At 39.4% G+C, this 25,155-nt stretch overlaps 1 protein-coding gene across 5 annotated transcripts in view; it reads right to left on the minus strand.

The window, feature by feature from the left end:
• ZNF148 (zinc finger protein 148) overlaps nt 1-24,816 on the minus strand; it is a 120,372-nt gene extending 95,556 nt beyond the window's left edge. For 3 of the 5 annotated variants that reach the window (XM_046658782.1, XM_046658777.1, XM_046658780.1), the window contains exon 1: nt 24,626-24,816. The gene's annotated coding sequence lies outside the window, so the exon portion shown is untranslated. Of the gene's footprint in view, nt 1-8,955; nt 9,572-10,672; nt 10,959-24,625 lie in introns of those variants that run through there. The other 2 variants (XM_046658779.1, XM_046658781.1) reach the window with 2 other exon arrangements.
• Nucleotides 24,817-25,155: the final 339 nt, after the last annotated feature.

Consider the following 25,155-nt stretch of genomic DNA (forward strand, 5'->3'; position numbering starts at 1 on the left):
GTAACACTGTCTGATACTCAAGACAATTATATTTAAAACTTGAGAAGGTAAAACAGAAGTTTCCACACTTCAGTCAAAGTAGTAAAATGTTGATATCAATACATTGTTTGAGTCACATATGCATTCTGTAATAACTACAACTACCACTACAAAAACTATACCAAGACAGGGGGCCAGCCCCATGGCCGAGTGCTTAAGTTCGAGGGCTCTGCTGCAGGTGGGCCAGTGTTTCATCGGTTCGAATCCTGGGTGCAGACATGGTACTGCTCATCAAGCCACGCTGAGGTGGCGTCCCACATGCCACAACTAGAAGGACCCACAACTAAGAATATACAACTATATAGCAGGGGGTTTTGGGGAGAAAAAGGAAAAAAGTAAAATCTTTAAAAAAAAAAAAAAACTATACCAAGACAGACTCAAGAACATTATAAATAAATCTTTTACAAATTATAAAAGATGAAATCGTAGAAAATGTTCTAGTAATCTCCAAGAAGGTAAGAAAAGAGAAACAAAAATGAAAAGCAAAGAAAATAAACATAAAAACAAATAATAAAATGGCAGACTTAAGTGCTAATTACCTTAAATGCAGATTGTCTAAATAAAATAATCAAAAGACAGACTGGCAGAGTAGATTTTTCTAAATGGCCCAACTATACATTGCTAACAAGAAATTCAATAACATATGTTGAAAGTAAAAGAATGGAAAAGCTGTAACAATATTTTTATATATATTTTTTTTTTTAAAAAAGCAAAGTGGCTATATTAATAACAGTAAACCAACAGGGTCTAATTGATCTATATAGAACACTCTACCCAACAACAGCAGAACACACATTTCTTTTCAAGCATCCATGGAACACTTGCCAAGACAGACCATATTCTGGGCCATAAAACAAACCTTAACAATTTAAAAGAACCAAAATAACACAGAGTGCATTCTCTGACAGTAATGGACTCAAACCAGAAATAAGAGAAAGACAACAGGAAAATCTCTAAATACACAGAAATAAAACAATACACCTTTAAAAAATTCCATGGATCAAAGAGAATCTCAAAGAAAAATTTTAAATATACACATAAAAATGAATGAAAATAAGAACATGACGTCAAAATATGTGGGATGCAGCTAAAGCAGTAGTTAGAAAGAAATTTATAGCACTAAGTGCTTACATTAGAAATGAGGAAAGATCTCAAACCAATAACCTAATTACCTGCCATAAGAAACTTAAAAAAAAAAAAAGAGAGCACAAATAAAAACCCAAAGCAAGCAGTAGGAAGGAAATAATAAAGAGCAGAAACCAATGAAATTAAAAATAGGAAAAAAATCAATGAAGCAAAAATTTTAAAACTTCTAACATGACTAACAAAAATAAAGAGAGATACAAATCACCAATATCAGGATTGATATAGGGATATCACTACAGATCTTCCAGCAACTAAAAAGTTAATACAAGAATACTACAAAACAACTTTACACTTTTAAATTCTACACTTAAAAGAAAGACCAATTTCTCAAAATCATACTACTGAAACTAAACCAAGATAAAATCAATAATCTAAATAGCTCTCTACTTGTTAAAGAAGAATGTATTCTTAATTTAAAAGCTCCCAAAAAAGAAACCTCCAGACTCAGATAGCTTCACTGCAGAGTTCTACCAAAAATTTAATGAAGAATTAATACCAATTGTTCACAAACTCCTCCCCAAAATAGGAGTTTTTGGGGGAACATTTCTCAATTCATTTTATGAGGTCAGTATTACTGATACCAAAATGAGATAAAGACATCACAAGAAAAGAAAATGGCAAGCCATTAACTCTTACAAATACAGACACAAAAATCTTCAACAAAATACTAGCATACTGAATTCACTAACACATAAAAACAACTATGCGCCAGGACCAAATAAGACTTATCTCAGGAATGAGACATTGGTTTAACATTTGAAAATCAATTAATATACCATATCAATAGAATAAAGGACAAAAACCTTTTTAATAAATCATCTCAGTAGATGCAGAAAAACATGTGATGAGTTCCAACACCCTTACACAACAGAAACACCCAACAAATTATGAACAGAAGGAAATTTCCTCAACCTTGATCAACAAATAGAAGTGGGAGTCCAGAAATAAATATCTACATTTATGGTCACCTGATTTTTTTTTTAAGATTTTATTTTTCCTTTTTCTCCCAAAGCAACACCCCCCCCAATACATAGTTGTGTATTTTTAATTGTGGGTCCTTCTAGTTGTGGCATGTGGGACGCTGCCTCAGCATGGCTTGACAAGCAGTGCCATGTCCGCGCCCAGGATTCGAACTGGCAAAACCCTGGGCCGCCGAAGCAGAGTGCACGAACTTAACCACTCAGCCGCCAGGCCAGCCCCTATGGTCACCTGATTTTTGACAGGGTGCCCAAACAATGCAGCAGATAAAGAAAAGTCTCTTCAACAAATAGTGCTGAGATTAACAGATATCCACATGCAAAAGAATGAAGTTGGACCCCTTCCTAACCATATACAAAAATTAACTCTAAATGGATTAAAGACCTTTATGTAAGAGCTAAAGCTATAAAACTGTTAGAAGAAAATATATCAGTAAATCTTTGTGACCCTGGATAAGGCAAAGCCTTCTTAAATATGACTTCAAAAATACAAGCAAGAAAAGAAAAAAATAGATAAATTTGACTTCATCAAAGTGTAAAACTGTTATAATAGCATCAAAAAGAATAAAATACTTATGACTAAACTTAACCAAGGAGGCAAAAGACTTGTACACTGAAAACTCACAAAACATACAAAATATATAAAGAACTCGTACATCTCAACAACAAAAAAACTAACAACCCAATTAAAAAATGGGCAAAAGATATGAACAGACATTTTCCCAAAGAAGATGTACAGGTGGCCAACAGGCACATGAAAAGATGTTCAACATCACTAACTATCACGGAAATGCAAATCAAAACTACAATGAAATATCATCTCACTCTGGTCAGAATGGCTATAATTAACAAGACAGGAAACAGTAAGTTTTGGAGAGGACATGGAGAGAAGGGAACACTCATACACTGTTGGTAGGAGTGCAAACTGGTGCAGCCACTATGGAAAACAGTATGGAGATTCCTCAAAAAGTTAAAAATAGATCTACCATATGATCCAGCCATCCCACTGCTGTGTATTTATCCAAAGAACATGAAAATACAAATGAATAAAGATATATGCACCCGTATGTTCATCCCAGCATTATTCACAATAGCCAAGACTTGGAAGCAACCTAGGTGCCCATCAAGGAAAGAACGGATAAAGAAGATGTGGTATATATACATATGGAACACTACTCAGCTGTAAGAAATGATGACATCCAGACATTTGTGACAACATGGATGGATCTTAAGGGCATTATGCTAAGTGAAATAAGTCAGAGGGAGAAAATCAAATACCATACAATCTCACTCATAAGTAGAAGATTAAAAAAAACGACAAACACACACATAGAAATAGAGATTGGATTGGTGGTTACCAGAGGGGAAATAGAGAGGAGGGAGAAAGGAGTGATCAGGAACATGTGTGTGGTGATGGACTGTAATTAGTCTTTGGGTGGTGAACATGACGTAATCTACACAGAAATATATAATGATGTACACCTGAAATTTATATAATGTTATAACCCATTGTTACTGCAATAAAAAAAAGAGTTTAAAAAATCAAAAAAAAATTTCATATGGAAATTAAAAGGACCCTGAATAGTCAATCATGAAAAGAACAACAGAGTTGGGGGTGTCACACATCCTGGCTGTAATGTTACTTTGTCCTGACACCTCTTTGGAATTGTGGAAGAAGAGAATACATGAGAAACTTAGAGTTAAATTAATTCAGCTTTGGAGGTACAAAGGAGCTACTCATTTCAATGAAAGAAGTAACAGGCTGTTTGAGACTGCTAAAAAAGAAAACCTAGACTCTACTCAACCATCTATGCGAGACTCTCTGGGCTAAATCGGAACAGAATCATCAATTGAGATGAGACAACTTTCTATTTTAATTTCACTGACCTGTTAATTTCTTTCTGGGGAAAAGAAATTTTATTTTTCACCATAAAAAAAAAACCTACAAAACATCGATGAAATAAATTAAAATACAAATAAAGTGAAGGACATCTCATGTTCATGGACTGTTAAAATGTCCATACTACCCAAAGAAATCTACAGATTCAATGCAATCCCTATCAAAATCTCAAGGGTATTTTTTCAGAAATACAAAAAGCAACCTTAAAATTCATACGAAACCACAAAGAACCCCAAATAGCCAAAACAATCTTAAGAACAAAGCCGGAGGCCTCGCATTTACTAATTTCAAAACATATTACAAAGCTATAATAACTAAAACAGTATAACACTAGCATAAAGACATACATACAGATCAATGGAACCAAATAGAGCCCAGAAATAAACCCACACATATACAGACAACAGATCTTCAACAAGGGTACCCAAAATACGCAATGGGGAGAAAATCAGCTGTTCCACAAATGGTGTTGGGAAAACTAAATATCCACATGCAAAAGAATGATTATACTACACACAAAAATCAACTCAAAATGGATTAAAGACTTGAACGTAAGACTTGAAACTCTAAAACTCCTAAAAGAAAACATAGAGGGAAAGGTTCATGACATTGGTTTTCGCAATGAATTCTTGGATATGACTCAGCAATTCCACTCCTAGGTTTATACCCAAGAGAACTGAAAACGAATGTTCACATAAACACTTACATATGAATGTTCATAGCAGCAATATTCACAATAGCCAAAAAGTGGAAACAAACCAAGTGTCGGTCAACTGATGAATGGACAGACAAAATGTGATATATCCATACAATAGAATGCAAAGGAATAAAAAGGAATGAACTCCTGACACACACTACATCATGTAACATTATGCTAAGTGAAAGAAGTCAGACATAAAAGACCACCTATTATATGATTCCATTCATATGAAATGTCCAGAATAGGCAAATCCATACAGGCAGAAAGCAAATTAGTGGTTGCCAGGGGCTAGGATGAATAGGGAATGGAGAGTGACTTTTAATGGATAGAGTTTTTTTCAGAGTGATGAAAATGTTCTAAAATTGATTATGGTGATGGCTGCACAACTCTGTGAATACACTGAAAACCACTAAATTGCATACTCTGGATGCATACATCATATGGTACATAAGTTATATCTCAATACTGCTGTTTAAGAAAAACTACGATGCCTAGAATTTGCTTCAAAACAATATGGAAGACCTAAATAAATGGAGAGACATCCCAGGTTCATGGACTGAGAATCTCTATATAATAAAGAAATTCTCTCCAAACTGAATTATAGATTTATACAATTCTTATGAAAATTCCAGCAAGATTTATTTTTGCATAGCCAAGATTATTCTAAAATTTATAATGAAAAGACAAAGGAACTACAATAGCTAAACTAATCTTGACAAAGTGGAAAGAATACTCTATCCAATGTTAAGGCTTACTATACAGTTATAAAAATCAAGACACTGTGGTACTGACAGAGGGAAAGACACATATATCAATGGAACAGAACAGAGAACCCAAAAACAGACCAACACAAACATGCCCAACTGATTTCTGACAAAGGGGCAAAAACAATTCAATGGAGGAAGGATAGTCTTTTCAACAAATAGTGCTGCAACAATTGGACATCCATAGGCCAAAAGAAAAGTCTTAACCTGAACCTCACAACCATATGCAAAAATTAATTCGAAACAGATCGTGAATTTAAACATAAAACTACAGAACTTTTAGAAAGAAACACAGGAGAGATCTTTCGGTACCTAAAGAAAAGGGTTCCTGGACGTGGCACCAAAAGCATGCTCCACGAAAAAAAATAAACCATGCTTCAACAAAGTGAAAAACATTTGTCCTGTGCAAGACAAATTGTTAAAAAGATGAAAAGATAAGCTACAGACGGAGAGAAAATGTTTGCAAACCATGTATCTAAAAAAGGTCTTATATATAGAATATATAAAGAGCTCTAAAAACTCAACAGTTTTTACCAAATATTCTGATTAGAAAATTAGCAGGGGCCGGCCTGGTGGCACAGCAGTTAACTGTGCATGCTCTGCTTCGGCAGCCCGGGGTTCGCGGGTTCGGATCCCGGGTGCAGACAGGGCACTGCTTGGCAGGCCATGCTGTGGTAGGCGTCCCACATATAAAGTAGAGGAAGATGGGCACGGATGTGAGCTCAGGACCAAGTCTTCCTCAGCAAAAAGAGGAGGATTGGCAGCAGATGGTGGCTCAGGGCTAATCTTCCACAAAAAATAAATAAATAAAATTAGCAAAGGACAAAAACAGACAGCAAATAAGTACAAATAAAGATATTCAATATCATTAGCCATTAAGGAAACACAAATTAAAGCTACAATAAGATATCACTATATACTTACTGGAACAGCTAAAATAAAAAATAGTGATAATAAATGCTGGCAGATGCAGAAAAAGTAGATCTCTCATACATTAATGACAGGTATGTAAAATGGTCCAGCCACACTGGAAAACAGTTTGGAAGTTTCTTATAAAACTAAACATGCCCTTGCCATTCAACCCAGGAAGCTCACTCTTGGGCATTTATCTCAGAGAAAGGAAAACTTTCGTTTACACAGAATTCTTTACACGAATGTTCATAACTGCTTTATTCTTAATAGCAAAATACTGAATATATCAAAAGTCCTTCAACAGTTGAATGGTTAAACAAAGTATGTATTAATATATTATTATACATCATTTTTGAAATGATGAAACTACCGAGCTGGAGAATACGTTGCCGGGGACAGGGAGGGGTTCAGGGTAGAGTGCAAATATAAAGTAGTGGGCAAGACGGGTTTTCCTTGTGGTGATGGTACAGTTCTGTACTTTCGCTCTGGTAGTAGTTACATGAATTTATATATGGGAGAAAACTGCATAAAACTATGTATATATACCAATGAACGCAGGTTAAAAAAAACTGATGAAAAATGAGTAAGTTCGGCAGTTTAGTTAACAGTAATATAGTAATGTCAATTTCCTGGTTTTGATGTCTTACGAAAGCTTTATAAGAAGTCATCATTGGGGAAAAGCTGGGTAAAGGATACAAAGGACCCTACTAATTTTGCACTTCTTCTGAGTCTATAACTATTTCAAAATAAAGTTAAAAAAATATATGAGAGGGGAGAAAAAGGGTAGAGGTAAAGATGAAATAAGCCTGGCCATTAACTGCTGACTTGAAGGTAGGTCATGAGTATATGGAGGTTCATAATACTATTCTAACTATTTTTTTATCTACTTAAATTTTTCCAAAATAAAAGGTTAACAAAAATATAAGGAAGCTACATATCAAAATATTAACAGCAATTTCTCCAGTTGATTTTTTCTTTTTGCTAATAATGGATTTTAAATTTTTCCTATAAATTTCTTACATAGAACAATTTTTTTTTAAAGATTTTATTTTTTCCTTTTTCTCTCCAAAGCCCCCCAGTACATAGTTGTATATTCTTCGTTGTGGGTCCTTCTAGTTGTGGCATGTGAGACGCTGCCTCAGCGTGGTTTGATGAACAGTGCCATGTCCGCACCCAGGATTCGAACCAATGGAACACTGGGCTGCCTGCAGCGGAGCGTGCGAACTTAAGCACTCGGCCACGGGGCCAGCCCCAATATAGAACAATTCTTAAAGAAACCTTTGCCCATATGGTCTTCTATCTTGTTTTACTCATTCTTAAAAAGTACCACTACAGAAAAAAAAATTTTTTTAATAAAAAGAACCCCATTGATACTTCTTCCTTTAACAACTCACTGCTTAATTTGAAAATTATTTAATCTAAATACCCAATTTGTATTTCATCCAATTATATTTCACCTGAAAGTTCCAATATCTTTTTCTAAAATTAACCAAAAGGATCTTGCGAGAATAGATTTACAATCAGCACAATAACTCACCATTATAGTCATCCTCACACAACAGATGTCTATATTCAAGACACCCTAAGACATTTTAACTATTCCAGTTGGGTTTGAATTTGAAATGTTACTCAGGTTATCATAATTAACTTTAAACTGTTTTGTTTAAAAATTGTGTGTGATCATTTTAAATTTTTCAAACATTTTTTTAAAAAGCAGATGCTGGGGGCTGGCCCGGTGGCTGAGTGGTTCAGTTCCCGTGCTCCATTTCGGCGGCCCAGGGTTTCGCAGGTTCGGATCCTAGGCACGGACACGGCACGGCTCATCAGGCCATGCTGAGGCAGTGTCCCACATAGCACACCCAGAAGGACCTATCACTAGAATATACAACTATGTACTGGGGGGATTTGGGGAGAAAAAGGAGAAAGAAAACAAAAAAAAGATTGGCAACAGTTGTTAGCTCAGGTGCCAATCTTAAAAAAAATAATAAAAATAAAAATAAATAAAAAGCAGATGCTGAAAAGTTTACAGTGGTTACAAAACCATGCTGAAGAATTCAACAAACACATGTGAACCTGAAAAAGTAACAATAATGCACTGAATACTGAAAAGAGATTCGCATGACAATTATTTTTTACTTTGATTATTTAAATTTATTTGTATATCAAGCAACAATAATATAATATCGTTCCCCTCAGTAATCATTAAAGTTAATTTTAATTAAATAAGTAAATTAAAATTAAAATATAACAGAAATAACAAGAGACCTGAGCTCTGCACCACCTGTGGGACCTTGGGTAAATCACAATCTCTCTGAAACTCCTTATCTACATACTGAAAGAGTCATACTTGTTAATCTTCCAACTCCAAAATCCTGTGTACTGATGCTCTAAAATATACTTCATAACCTTTGACCCATGATCATCGTATGACAACTTTGGAGAAAGATTTATAACAGATGTGAACAGAGATGCCAATTACATTATAAATAACTTTCATAGGTAGAATATTATTCTCACCAGATCAGATCAGGGTTTCTCAACATCAGCACTACTGACGCTGTGCACTGGATAAGTCTTTGTTGTGGGGGCTGATCATGTGCATTGTAGGATGTTTAGCATCTACCCACTAGAAACCAGTAAGATCTCCCAGACTGACAACCAAAAATATCTCCAGACATTGCTAAAATCACCTCTGGTGGAGAACCATTGTATTAGATTAAAAATTTCCAGGGTTCTTAGGAGATGGGAAGAAGAAGACGGATTATTTTTGTGATATAAGAGGAAAGGCTAGGAATGAACAAAACAAAAAGGTCCAATTTCAACTCAGGTACTATAAAAAGAAAAGGTACTCTTTTGTACTAGGCCTACTGAAAAACATGTTGACAAAACACTGTTGTGTATAACTAATGTAGTAATAATAATGAGAATAAGAGTACATAAAGCTGAGGAGAAAATCCACAGGTATTCCATCTGTACTTTTTTAGGCATGGTCAATAAAAAGAGCCAAAGGTTTTTTAATCAGAGATTAATGAAGTTAACATAATTCCTCTTCTCCCTAGCACTTGTGAGGACGCTAAACATTCTCAAGTTACCTGCTATTCTCTAACCACTGAGAATACTCACTGAAAAACACATCCATGCGCAGTTAAATATAATAAGCATCTATCAGTTTTAATCAAGTGTAAAGCGCTACAAATGCCGTGAAAAGTAACATTGAGGACTATCCTCAAATCCTCTAGTAGTTAAAGGCCAAAGACATTCAGTGTGGGGAAACCACATTTAAATGTTACAAAAGAAAATTAAACATTCACACATTCACTTTTTGGCTCTTTAATACTCACTATAAAATCAACTCAGCCATATTTTCCACCAAACAGACAAATACCCAGTTTCCTTAGTCTATTCTTGGATAGGTCACCAGACTGGGAATAAGAGACCCGATCTATTCCCAGCTGCAAAACAGACTGGTAATCTCAAGCAAATTATTCACTCAGGTTAAGGTTCTACACCCGTTTCATGCTGACAACACTGAAAATCTGCCCAGAAACAAGCACAGAGAAACCCAGGACTTCCTCCTGCACCCAAAGGACAACTGCAAACGTATTTTTAGATTTATTAAATCTAAAAATCTGAATAGGATTTTATTTATAGCAACATTTAACATACTTGAAATTTCAAAACCGTGGTGCCTTTACCATTGCCCTCTATAAAATTAATAAGAAACGCTTTTTTCACATCACGCCCAATTTTGCAAAACTCCATATGCAAACTACACAAATCATAGTTATTATGTAAAACAAAAACAAAAAGCTCTTTTTAATTCAAGCTCTTGGGAAGGGCTTTAACTCTTGCATTTCCTAACTGTATCTTTTAGTCTACTACACGAGCAGCCTTTCCTGGCACTGTGAAAAGTGCTCCACAAAGTCTGGAGAGGAAAAGTTTGCCCCATAGCCTAATTCTGGAAAGGCCTTAGGACCGTTCTTACCACGCAGGTTTTACCAGTGTAACCTATGTCCGGGTACACGCGGACAGTTTTTGCTCTTGATACCAAGTGAAAAACTGTCTAGTAGACCAAGTTAGCCGTCTGACCTTTTCGCACACCACAAAACTGTAAACATAACGCAGTCCAATAGGAGATTTGGAGAAAACAGGGTTAGGAGGGAAAGGGGGTGTCAGTTGACGCTCGGCGGCCCCGCGGTCAGGAGACACTTGTTAGCGGCCGAGACCCACTCACAAAGTTTGCCATCGCGCTGGCGAAGGGGCCCGACTGCGCCGCGGCCCGGACCCGGAAGACGGGTGTCTGGGAGGCCCAGCACCCGCCAAGGCCGGGGCGCACCAGCCGCCCGGACAGGACCAGCCCCGGCTTCTCCACGCTCCGCCGCCGCCTCCCTGCACACGGGCGCACTCACGCACGCGCGCGCACACACACACGTACACACACAACAAAAGGAAGCCGCGCGAGCCGCGCGCGGAGCTCTGCTCCGGGCGCTCACAAAGCCCCTCCTCCCGGCCCCCAGCGCGCGGCCCGGGCCTGCTCACTCGCTGGAGCGCCCCCCGAGGGCCCGTGGGTGCGCGGAGCCCGGAGGCCCGGGCCGGCTCTGCTCGGCCGCGCTCGCGGGCGGCGGCGGCGGGACCCTGGGCCCACCACCCGCGCAGCGCCGCCCGCCGCCGGCCGAGCGCCGGCAAATCCCGCCCGTGCGGCTGCCGGACCGGCCTGGGCTGCAAAAGCCCAGGGAACAGGCAGGCTGCTTGCTTCTTGGGGTTCTTGAGAAAGAAAACTATTACGCTTCGGTATCCGTGGTAAAGTTCCCCACCCCTACAAACCAGGCGATGTTTAAGCCCCTTTCCTTACCGAACCACTAATCAAAAGTAGTATCCAACACAACACTCCTTACAGTAAGAAATCTTTCTGTAACCTCTTCCTTAATCCTTCCTCTCACTCAGACTTCTCCACACCTAAATGCACTCATTTCAGCTTGCCCTTGCCTTCTTGTTTTTAACCTAAGAGCTGCATTTTCCCAAAAGAATAATCTTCCCTAAACCATCTTTCCCATTTTACTCTTTTGAAATTTACTTTTCTAATAGTAACAAGCTTCCTCATAAATAAATCCCTTCCATTACATCTCCCACTCACCTATTCAAAACCTCTTACAACTAACTTTTATAATTTTTATCAGCTGCTACCAAATCACTTCATAAATAACTTTCTCGAACACTGCATCTTTTGTCTGTTCCCTCATTCCCTCAAAGCTAACATTCCCCACTTAACACACAAATTTGCCCCAAATTGCCCTCAAATTTTGTGAACCTATTCCAGAGTGGCCACCACAGTCACTGAAAAATCCATTTCCTAAGCATACCCCCAATAACTCGACGACCTTTTCGAATATTCTCTACCAATTCATATGAATCACTCATAATTCAAGACTACCATGCCCATGTCAATAAAGACTCTAATTGCAGAACCTAATCAAATTAATACATTATCTCTACCATTATATGTATCGATACATGCAGGTGTGTATGTGTTGACAAGCACACATATACAGGACCCTGCAAAACGTTAAGTGGGTATTTCTTTCTAACCCCTTGGATATTGGCTATTCTCGAGTTTATAAGGAAAACTCCTCCATGCCAACCAAGATTTTCAGGCAACCAACCCCTATCTTGTGAAGTCATTCATCTATGTTAAACTAATATAATCATCACTTAAAACATACTCTCTCCGTTTCTACTATAATCATTCCCAACACTTGCCTTAAGATAACCATCAGTAGTCTAACCTGCACAATCCACCCAAATAATCAGAACATACCCCCACTCGCCAAGGCCCAGCTATGTCTGAAGCAGGTCCTGGAAACAGTCCTAGATGAATCAGGCAGGTTAACAGCAAAGCTGTGAGTTAGGCAAAGTGACATCCTAGGGCCTCTTAGGCCTTCGAAGCTCTGGGTCTCCACAGGTTCTTCATCAGTAAATTTGGTGACTGACTAGATGTAGAAGTAAGGAAGGTGGGAAACAGTGACGAATGACCCAGGGCTAGGTTCTGAAACTAATCCTGAAGCAAAGCTGCACTGGGATGGAACATCAATACTATGTATTTTGAGCCATCATGTATTTCTTACTGCCACTTCACGTTTCTGCCCTAAATAGGCTCTCTCTGAAAGATGGAGTAACATCAAAATCCCTGATCTGAACAGGGAAGGTCAGAAAGTATTCTTTGCTCAGAGGCTGAAAGAGTTAGTTAATTATGTAAGGAATATAATGCAAATACGAAGGGTTGGGATGCATATAGCATTGGTCCCTTAATGGTTTAAAATGACAGTTATCAGAACCACAGCAAGGCACTGATGGATAATCGCAAAAACCACAGTTCGGCAAGCACTTGAGAGTCAAGACTTTGATAATACAAGGGAAAAGTTGACAGAAGACAAAGTCTGACAAAAATAACTACTACTGCAGAACTGGTCAAGCAAAAGTCTGAGAGCAGAGACACAAGCCAAAGAATAAGAGGCCTGGTCTAGGTGTTAAATATCATCAGTGGAAGATGATGAAGGTTTCAAGTCCTGAGGTCATAATGGTCAAGATTTCAAAACAAAAAAAGGAGCAATGTTTCAGTTTTAGCTGTATTTATGGAACTGGCAAGACAGCTCCTTTAGAGATATTCAATAAATGATAAACAACTAGAAATAAGACAAGAAAACATATTCAGAACTGTGTATCTGGGAGTAATAAATGAAATGAGAAGACAGAGCAAACCAGCCTCCTCAAAACACTAAGAAATATGAGATAAAAGTTATTACAATAGGTGCCAGCCCCGTGGCCGAGTGGTTAAGCTCACACGCTCTGCTTTGGTGGCCCAGGGTTTCACCAGTTCGGATCCTGGGCACGGACATGGCACCGCTCATCAAGCCTTGCTGAGGCGGCATCCCACATGCCACAACTAGAAGGACCCACAACTAAAAATACACAACTGTGTATCGGGGGCTTTGGGGAGAAAAAGGAAAAACAAAATCTTTAAAAAAAATTGTTTTTAAAAGTTATTACAATAAATGACAAACACATAGAAACAGAGATTGGATTAGTGGTTACCAGAGGGGAAGGGAGGAGGGTGAAGGGGGTGATTAGGCACGTGTGTGGTGATGGATTGTAATTAGTCTTTGGTGGTGAACATGATGTAATCCACACAGAAACTGAAATATAATGATGTGCACCTGAAATCTATATAATGTTAGAAACCAATGTTACCACAATAAAAATAATAATAAAATAAATAAATATTATTTCCTGCAAAAAAGGGAAAAATTATAGAGGCTATTTTGGATCCCTTGGGACACCTCCTTCCCACCATTCACCCCATTCTTTCCACTTTTTACTTGAACATCTTTACATACACAAATTATTAACACACAATTTTTGCAAAGTTTGATGTGGTTTCGAGGCATACAAATAGAGATCAAAGATCTCAATGTTTCCATCATTTATGCTATTTTTTTAAAAAAATAGTTATGCATGATGTACTATCACCTTTATAACATCATGGGTGGCAAGGACTATTCCTATATGCACAGAGAAAGAGTAGGCTCCTGGCATTAGTTATTTCCTAGGTAGCATTATGTTTTCTCCATATTTCCTCTGCTACAAGCTACTCGCTCTCCTCTGCATCTTACTCATTCCTTTTCAGGTCAACTCCAACTCCTCATTCATTTCCGTTCTACCCATTTACTAGCTTCTATCAGCTTGTCTATGTTCTGTTGTCATCCATTCTTTTGCCTTTCATCTTTTTTTTTCTTTCTTTGTCTCATTTCTAATCCACAAATATCTCTCAGTTGAATTTATATCAGTATATTACATATGAGTGGTTACGATTTTGCAAGTATAATTTAATTATAAAGAAATTTAAAGAACTGGTGAATGTAACAAAACCATCTATTTATCTCCATCCCTATGCCACAACAATTCAGATGACTGTCATCTCTTGCCTCGATTATTGTGACAAATTTCTCATCTTATCTCAAGCTTGGCCTTTCCCTGGACAACCTGCTTCTCTCATGACTTAGCCATCCCACTCTCCAACTCCTCCAGCTTGATAAAAGGACTGCTTCTCGCTCCCCAGGGCCACTCCCACTGTTCTCTTATCACTAAAAAATCTCTTCACAGTTCACATTACTCATTTAAACCATTCCATCTGCAACATCTATCAAGTTCCAGAATACCCTCCCTCACCTTCCTACCCCAAAATTTCAATTCTACTTTGTCCCATTTTCTGCCATTATTCTCAGCGACTCCAACAATGCTGAAGAACTTTCTACACCCTGTCTTCCCTCAACTCCTAAAATCTTCATTTGCACTTCAGCCACCACACAAATATACTAAAAACAGGTTATCAACTGAAAGGACTGTAATTTCGGAGTCCTTGTATTTTTTTTTAACCACAACTACTTTATTTTCTAGTTCTACACCTGCTCTTCACCTCCTTTTCACTCTGCTTATCTCCCTACACAATTTAAATCTGTCCATCAGCCATTTAAGTACTGCCCTCTCCAGATATCACGACTTTCCATCATATTCACCATGTATCTCCCCAGTGATAGACAATCTTCACCATCTGTTTTCTCCACACCCACACACTGAGGGTTAGGCACCACCAGAAAGCTATGAAATCTTCCACAATTGATTTATTCTAAATACAAGTCTCCATCTCATTGACTAATCCAAATTATTTTCATATTTAAATTCTTAATCCCATCAAATACCTAATCTCTTCCATAAAATGCTCTCAAATCACACCTTCTCCACCTATAATCAAATCCTCTTTACAGCTTCTAAAATGCTGTATCTTCATCCATCTGTTACTTCTTGCCTCCAGTTTTGGAAAAAGAGTCATTCTTCCTTCCTGAAATAAACTTCTTAATACAACTCCTACAGTCAATGCTTCCATATTCTCCCAACCCACGCGGTCCTTTACCCCCATGCACTCTGGTCTCTGAACTGCTCTCTTGAAGACCAAAAAATTCCATATATCAAATCCTATGACCCACCACCCCTGTCCTTATTCTTTCTTTGGCAATGACACTTGAACTACCTCCTTTGGTTTGTCACCATACCACTTGATTCTACTCTGGTCTCTTTAGTTGCTTCTTCTGTTTCCAATGACTCCTGGTCCTCTTCTTAGCCCAAATAAGTAGGTGTTTTCCCAAGTTCTGTCCTGGGGCTTTCTCTAATTCTCTCCCCCTCTCATCCCTTACCATTGCTTCTACATTTTCATTCCTCATATGGGTATCTTCCCTGAGCACCCCAAAATAAACTTTAAACCATCATCTTCTGCCACAATCTATTTACTCCTGAGGAATTAGAATATATAATTATTTCCTTTTAACTAGATTCTTCAACTATTGCTTCAATTAGCACCGCAATTATCAGTCCAAATAATTTCATAGCCACCAGCACCCTGTCAAATCCAGAATTAGTAGCTTCAATTATCAACTCTACGTACATATTCCCAAATCTCTAGTGGACCTCTTTCCTCAGCTGAATCCAGTATTTTTAACTCTAGCTAGGTAATTCTCCTTGGATTCTTCCCCTGGTGCGTCACACACCGGTCAATGTGTCTCAAAACCAAAGTAGCCATTCTCCTCCACCAAAACAGTTCTACTAACTGATCCAATAACTTGCTAATGGTACCACCATTCTCACAGTCACCTAGGTTGAAAGTCCCACAGTTTCCCTGTACTTTTATGTTTCTGTTTCCCAAAAGCCCATTTGCCACCAAACCTTTCAATTCTTTCTTTGAAGTATTTCTTATATCTATCCCTTTCCTTTTATTCCTACTACCACCATCCCAACGTAGATTCTCAATACTTCGCACTTTTGTCATAGCCTTCTAACTTTGTCTCCTAATCACTGGGTTCTCTTCATTGCAAACGCCAACAACAAACAACAACAACAAAAACAAGTCACCAGATTAGTATTCTTGAATCCACTTTATTTCCCCACTCAAGAATCATCCATGGTTCCCCACTGGATATTGAGTCAAGTTAAAACTCCTTAGGCTTCCAAAAAATAGCAACTTCCCAATTTTCCAACATTTAGAATGGATAAATACACTGTGGTATATTCATAAGAATGAACTAGTGCTATATGTATCATGGATGAATCTCAGACACGTATTGAGTATACGAAAAGATACAAAAGTATGATTCCACTAATATGAAATTCAAAAACAAAACAACTCTGTTGCGACAGAGGTCAGAATAGTAGTTACTTTTGGTTGGAGGTGACACATGAGGGAGCCTTCTGGGATGTTGGAAATGCTCTATGTATTGAACTGGGTAGTGGTTACATAAATGTATACCTAAAAAAATTCACTAATCTGTATCCTTAAGATTTGAGCACTTTATAAAAGTTATTTATAATTTTTTTTTTCAGTGAGGAAGATTGGCTCTGAGCTAACACCTGTGCCAGTCTTCCTCCATTTTTGTATGTGGGATGCCGCCACGGTATGGCTTGATGAGCAGTGCATAGGTCCGTGCCCGTGATCCAAACCAGTGAACCCCGGGCTACCGAAGCAAAGCACAAACTTAACCACTACGCCACTGGGCTGGCCCCTAAATAAATTTTTTTTAACTAGTTTAGTCTGGATTTTCAGATGTTTTATATCTACTTTACAGCTTTATTTCCCTCCATTCATGAGCATGAGCCCCAAATTCCAGCTAATCTAGACCACTAACCCCTAAAGATATCCAGAACTTTTCTCACTGTCAGCCAACCCTCATCATCTTACTACTATAATCCTATTTATCCTTCATGGTCTAAACTACACACCAATTCCTCCACAAAGTCAAGATGGTGATAGCACTTCCGTCATAGACAGATGTGTACACATTTTTGTCCCTGGATAAACTCCTGAAGAACATATCATATGTACACACGTATCCTTCACATTGCCTACCATGGAACCTTGCACGCAGTAGTAAGTACAGAAAAATATTCCCTGAGTTAATTAATTCTGGCAGTCCATCAAAAGCACCCTTCAATCTAACCCCTCCTTCTCAAACCCATCCATCACTGCCTCCACTCACAATTCATTCCTCAGTTTACATATTTAATCATTCAACAAATAACTGAGAGCTACTATATGCAAGACACTAGAACTACCTACTCTAACGTAGGTAAACTAAACTACCCAAAAACATAATTCAGTTTCAGCTGCTGCCATTTGAATCCTTCCACAACTCTACATTTCCAGTCATCTTTCCCTCCTCTCTCCATCCAATCACATTCCATCCCCTCATTTCTAATCCTGCTGCTATTAAACTAATTCAAGCCCTTCTTGGTTCCTCCAGCAGCCTCCTAACTGGCCTTCTCACCTCCGATCTTACTCCACACCACCACACTGCCCCCCATCTATTCCATATCGTATAGCTATTGTCAGATTAAGTTATCTAATATACAGTCTTTGATTCAATTCTCTACTCAAAAAAATCCAATAGCTATAATGATATTTGTTAACTTATTTTAATCCTATGTTAACACACTTTAATCCTCACATCTTTGCAACAACCTTGCAGGAAGGAATGATGATTATCAATTTCCTGATGAGAAAACTGAGTCTAAGAAAGGAAGCAATTCTCTCCATAATCATAGCGCTGGTAAACCGAAGGGCCAAGACTAAAACCTAGCTTCTGTTTGCTTACTAAGCACAACATTACGTTATATCAAATACAAACTACTTAGCTTTCAAGGCCATCCATTTTCTACCCAACCCCAACTGACTCTTCCTACCTTATATCATATTATGCCCCATTCATGAACTATTTCTGTGTTCCAAACTACAGGTTGTGACCAATTACTTAGTTAATAGTGAAACCAGTTTAATAAGTGAAGCCATCTTTTTTCTTTTCAGCCAAACAGAATAGAACAGAAAACATCTGAGTGTATCCAATATGGTAAGGACAGTTACTGTAATTGAAACTTTCTGTTTTATACACACATACAACATTCACATATGCATATATTAGTTGAAGATGTGACATGCATTTCTTACTGTGGGTCACAGTAAAAAAAATTAAAAACTAACTCACTATTCCCCACATATCCTTGGCTTCTCACCTCCAAGCCTTTGCTTTTGCTAATGCCTCAGGTTGGAATGCTCTCTTTCCAGTAATTTCTGCCAGTCAGAATCCTATCCACCCCTTCAAAGACGAGCTAAAATGCCAGTTCCATGCCACTAAATGCAGTCCCAGGTTTTCCCCTGGTCAAATGTTTTTTCCTACCTTTTAACTTCAGTTACATTTGGTATTTTTCTTATGATACATTTGTGATCATGATGTAGTTACTTGTGCACAAGTCCAGCTCCTCTATTAGAAATCCCAAAGCATTTATTCTTGACTATATCTCACAATGCTTTCGCATATAACAAATGTGCATTATCTGTTGAATAAAGAAAATTCATCTCATCATTTTCTGAAACCTTGGATATAAATCAACATAATTTCTACTACATTCCTAACTTCTGTTAACTCTCATCCTTCAAATAGTCTTACTATCTTCCTCCCCAAAACAGCCATTTCAAATAATCTTCTTTACCTTCAATCTTCTCTTGCTTTCCTCTAAACATAACCTGTCACATATCAATCTTTTTCGTCTTCCAGAATCATACTTTCCACCAGATAACACCTTTCCCTCTCCATCTGCTTATCTTCCACTTTATTTCTAGGTCTCTAACATCCATAATGATAGATCTTATATTCTTTAAACAAATTCTTCTCTTCAACTAGACTTCCTCAACCATTTCAATTCACTTGTAGTGTATGTATTTTTGTCAGCCCCATTAAATCCTTTGTAGAAAAAGGCAGGTTATGAATAAATAAACTGAAACAAACAGAAAACATACAGATAATTTAAATCTCCTAAATTGTCTCAGATACTTTCTCATTCATTCATTTATTCAACAAGCATCTGTCTACTGGATATATGCCCTCAATTCTCTGTCTATTCTATTCTGTAATTCAGAAAGCAGCTTTGAGAAAAGCATGCAGGAAAATGCCAGGGTAACAGAGCCAAGTTGACTCATGCTTTTCACTCACAGAGACCAAGTAATTTGTGGGGTACAGGCTCAAAAAAGGAAAAACTAAAAGTTACACTAGACATATATAGAAATAGATCCCCTAGTTGCTCCAGGGGGCTCAAAACCTACTCAGCAAAGGTGAATTTGAAAAAGGAACCAGTAGGGGTACCTAAAATGAAATAGACAGAAAGCATTCAGACAAAAATAGATCCAGACTCTAGGTTCACTCTAGGGCTGCAAGAGAAATTTGGAGCAATTTAGTTCCTCTCCTGAGATCCCTAAGGAATTCTTTCAAATATCTAAGCTGAAGAATGGTACACTTAAATCCTTTCCCTAAACCTTAGCCAATATTCATTTCTCCATTCTCTGAACTCTTTCAGTACTTACTGTCTGTAAAACTCATTTGGGAACTTAATCATAAACTATCTTGTTCACGGTAATGAAACAGTTAACAAACATACCCAGAATTTATCTACATATTAAAATCAGTGTGGTCCTCTTTAAAAGAGCTACCTTAGGAGGCTACTATTTACTCATTTATTCACTCCATCCATCCAATCATCTGACGCACTTAACCAATACTCCTCTAGTGCCTAACCAACTACAAGCAAAGCTATCACCACTGTCCAAAACATTTCCGACTGCCTCTTTGGGAGTGTTTTCCAAAGTCAGTTAATAAGTCAACCAAGAAAATCATTTCCATTTCTGTGACTAACTGAATTTAAACCAAAACTATTCTTCATTCACTCTACTTGATATCATTTCTAAAAACCAAATCTTTCAAATTGAAAAGATTTGTCACCAATGAGACTATTCAGAATAACATTACGCCTTGTATTATTTGTAACTGTGCCATTATGGAGGGATTTATGAACTCCTAGAGGAAAGGGACTATGATTTACTCACCTTTATAGGCATCCCCTCCCAACAGCACACAATAGGTACTCAATAAATAGGTAAACAGTTCAGAAGGTGCTAGAGGCTCAGAACGTGTTCCAAAAAAGTTCTGAACACTACTGCTAAAAATAAGTACCAAATACACAAATTCTCATCTGGAGGTATACTTTTGATATTTGTTTTAAAAAATCCATTTTCTGAATTCTTACACTGTTGCTGAATTACTTCACAACTGTCTTTCTCCCTCTAAAAGAATATAAATGAGGGAAGAAACTTCATCTAACACTTTTTTATTATCCTAAAAATGAATTACATCAAATCAGACAGATTCTTAAAACAGCCAAAAACTTCTAACCAGTAATTTCAGCCTGAGATTAAGAAAATCCAAATTAAAGCAGCCCCCAGCTCCAGACCAGATTTACTCAGATTAAACTAGCCTCAGATTAGAAGAGAAGCTTTGGTCCCACCCCTTTGATGTTTCTGCAGGAACGTTATAGTTCCATTTTAATCCATTCTGTCTTCTTCCTTTAAATCTAAAGGCCTTCCTCCATCAGATATCCCTTTTGTCCTTCACCCTCTCAAAAACATACACATACATACAATTTTGTCTATAATACCCCCAGAGCGCTCTCAGAAAGTTCACACAGTGCCACTATTATCACTAACAGTGAACACTACTTTCCATCAGTCATTCAACAGGTATTTAAGTACTTAAGAATGAAGCTGTTGTGAGTTTCCCCAGAGATTACAGAAAGTCTCAGCTCCAGAGCAGGTTACAATCCAGCCACCATTTGCAAAACAAAGAGAGAATAATTCCCATAAGCAAATACAAGATTTAGCAGTACATAATCTACATGTGAATGCTGTTCTTATGCAAAGTAAGGAAGATTCTCAAGAGATGGGGCTACTTAAACAAGACTTCCGAAAAGAAGGGGAGCAAGATCTTTCTATTCGCCCCATATCTGTCATGCTGACTTGGTGATGTTGCGCCTGACACACAAACTCCAAAAGTGCCAATATCTTATGAATCTATCTTAATATATGAGCAGCACAGTTTTTTCTACCATATTCTCCACATACTAGTGGTTTAAATATGCTAATTTTCTTATAACTGCCACAAATCTCAGTCTCATCAGTGTAACTTAAATCTCCTTCTCATCAACTATATCCAAACGTCCCCAGAATTCTTTACCTTTTCTTCAGCCTCCTAAAAAATTGTCACCACCTCCATCATACCTTGTCCCTCACCCTCCTCCCTCGCTTTACCACATTTCCCCATCCCTCCCTCCCTCCTCCACAAAGAAGAAACACATAGCTACATCAATCCATTCCTTCCTAAAAACATAAGAATTGATATAGAAGCCTGGAAGGACAATCAAGGGTCATTTTAATCCATGCCCAGATTCCCCACACTAAAACTCTCCAGAAAACTGTCAAAGAATACTGCACAGTTGACCTGGTAACTAATTCCAAGATGAACAACTATCACTGCCAAGCAACAACTCCTCATCTCTAACTAGCAACCCTTATATTGCAAAGATGCTGTTTCCTATAACTTGGTCTTTCTTAGAGGTCCATCCATCTAACTCCCTTTTATCATCTCACTCGGCATTTCCAGTCTAATTTTAAAGACTTTCTCACTTCAAGAAAGCCGTTCCTAATCTAAAGCCTCATCTAACATAGTGGGGAAGTCAAGAGATACAGCCTAAGGTTGTTGGACTCTAAAATCAAGGTTTAAGTATATTACTTAAAGATACAAAGACATCGAATAAAAAAGCTAAAATAACTTTCAAAGCTTGGAAAGGAGAAAGAGGATAATGTCAGTGACACAAATCCTTTCCATTCACAGTAAGAAGTCTTTCGACTCCTTCATAACGTCATTTTGATCAATTAAGAAATAATACATACATATTACTTGGAGACCTGGAGAAAAGCATGATAAGAACTACTAAAATTAATGCTTAGAAGTAGTAGCGTCTGGAAAGTGGGACTGCAATGGACAGGTGAGACAGGGCTTACTGATATTCATTATAAGTTCCCTCAGGACAATTTTATTTTTTAATTATGTGCATGTGTTATTTCATAACTTAAAGGGGGGGGAAACAATAATGACATACTATATTTAAGTCCATTAACTTACAAAAATTAAAAGAACTGATAATATACAGTGCTTGTGAGGGGGAGGAAAAGAGGCTCTCACATACTACAATAACAAGAAAAATGGGCACGTCACACCAAGTAATATATTGAAGCCCTTAAAAAGAATGAGTAAATCTAAATGTACTGACACAGAAAGTTTTCCAAATGTTTTTAATAATCCTGAGTCATTTCTATAAGAAAAATTTTAATGAAAGCCCCTCTCCGATCTTATGTTAAATTATCCTCCTCCTTTAGAGATATTTGCTAAATGAATGAATGACTGAATTTCCCATCCCTCTCCCAAATTTCTTTCCATCTTCTCCATCATTAACCCCTCCACCCTCTAGTTCCATAGAAAGATTTTTCATACTACCCTCTCCTCAGATGAATGTAATATGTAGAGCCTGTCTTAATAACAAAAGGTGAATAATTTTCAGGTAAATTTTAAAAGCATGGTTCTAGCCCAGAGTTCCCTCTTGGAAATCAGGTCTGATGTGAGCTCAGCAAATCCAATAGGCCTTGGTTTATTTCCTGATATGGAAATGCTAATGCTCCCTCTAACCTGGCTCTAGAATCATCCAGTCTCTTCAGGTTCCCCTAGACCTCAAGATAAGCAGTGCTGACCTCCTTGCAACCTAAGACTAAAACAGATATTCCAGATCCTCCATTCTGCAGGCCCACACCTTGTAGGCTGATGCATTTTCTTCAATGCCATCATGTCTCAATGAGGGTGTATCAGGAACTGAGAAAGGCAAAAGGTCTCCCACCAGCCCGAGTTAACAGAATCAATCCAGTCAATTAGATTAATTTGAGCCACAACTAGAGCCTCCAAAGAAGGGCCACCATGAATGAACCCCCCCCCCCCACACACACACACACCACTAATTATAACTGTGTACTGCAACCCAGGCTGAATAATACAGCATCAGCTCTCCTGGACCAGATAACTGGACAGTGAAGAAGCAAACCGCCAAGTCAAGTAATTTCCATCCCAGCATGTGCCAGTGTAGTGTTAGTCCGGCCTCTACTAAGTGCAAATTTGCTAAAATCGAAACTCCGTGGCATAAAGAATCCCTGTAGGCCAGGTCTTTTTCTTAAAGTCTGTTACAGACGTTCTCGTATTCACTGGTGCACGTCTAAAATGCCTCAGACCAAACCACAGACTAAGGTCTAATTCTCAGTGAGCCCAACCACTGCCGGGACCCCCACTTACCAGATGTCATCTACAGAAGAGCCCGAACAGGTTCGGAACTAGGCCATCCTGGCCCATCTGGAATAACTCTTTAGTCCTTGGGCCAACATTTATTAATTCTACTACATCTGTCTATTCTATCATGCATTCTCTTCATAGTCTCTAGTACTGAGCACTCCCTCTCGCTGCAAACGCTATCCCTTCTATTCACGGAAACTCCTCTCTTCTTTCCTTTCCTTAGAAACGCTTCAGTTCTTTCCATAACGAAATACCTCATGTATCTGCACAATGAACACCCCCCGGAATCCTCAAGACTCCTCCACAGCCACCCCCTGCATTCCTCCACCTATCCGGCATCTTTCCCTCCGGCCTCTCTCCCTGCACACACTCCCACTACGTTTCCTGCAAGGATTCCCTTTTCTCCAACCCCTGCCCTTCCCTCCTCTCAAAGAACACACTCCGGCAGCAACAGTGACTGAGGCCTGCGGTGCATAAAGCACTGCACCAGGCACGGTGGACAGAGCCCTGGAGTCTCCCCAGCCCTTTCACACCCACACCCAGCACCCTCTGGCCTCCCCGTGCAAACATCCCACCTCCTTCCCTGCCCCTGACACCCCCCCCTCAGGCCTCCGAGGCCGCCCGCTCGCCTCCGCCACCCCCGTCATTATCCTTTCTCAACCCCCCAACCCACCCTCCGCGCCCTGCTTCCTCCCGTCCCCAGCCCTCTCCCGCATTTCCCTCGGCCTCGGCCGGCCCCCGGGCCACCCCCCGCCTCGCCACGGCTCGCTCCCCCCGGGGTCAGGCCGTTACCGCCGCGCGCTCCCCCCGCGCGCCGCCCCCTCCCCCTCCCCCGCCCTCCCCCGGGCCCGGGCCTGCCAGGCCGAGCGCTTTACCGCGGGCGGGCGCCGAGTCGCGCGGTCACCGACTGCAGGCGGCGGCAGCTCCAGCCTTTCTAGGGGCCTTGAGAGGAGGGGAAGGGGGGAGGGGGGAGAACTTTTGCTGTGGCAGCTTCGGCAACAGCTCCCACCCCTGCGCCTTTCTCCTCTTCCTCCCCCTCCTCCTCCTCCTCCTCTTCCTCCTTCTCTTCCTCCTCCCAGGGCAGTAGAGACGCAGACATGCCGCGGCTAGAGCGCCGCCGCGGTCGCCGCCACTGCCGGCGCGGTGCATTGTGGGAAGCCCCGCACACGGGAAGCGCTCGGCGGCGCCGGCCCTCCCTGGCGCGGACCCGGCTGGGAAGACCCAGCGTGGCTCCGATTCCGGCGCCTGCGTGTCACCAGCTCGGCGTGGCCGGGGAAGCTGGCCGCGAGCTGCGGGTCCCTCGGGCTGGGCCTGGGAGGAACGCAGGTTGAAAAAGATCGGAACTGAGGAAATCTCTTTGCGGGGGGGGGGGGGGGGGCCCTCTACAGCCTTAATCAGTGCCTAG

Source organism: Equus quagga, chromosome 4 (assembly GCF_021613505.1).
Source record: "Equus quagga isolate Etosha38 chromosome 4, UCLA_HA_Equagga_1.0, whole genome shotgun sequence".
Classification (NCBI taxonomy): Eukaryota; Metazoa; Chordata; class Mammalia; order Perissodactyla; family Equidae; genus Equus; species Equus quagga.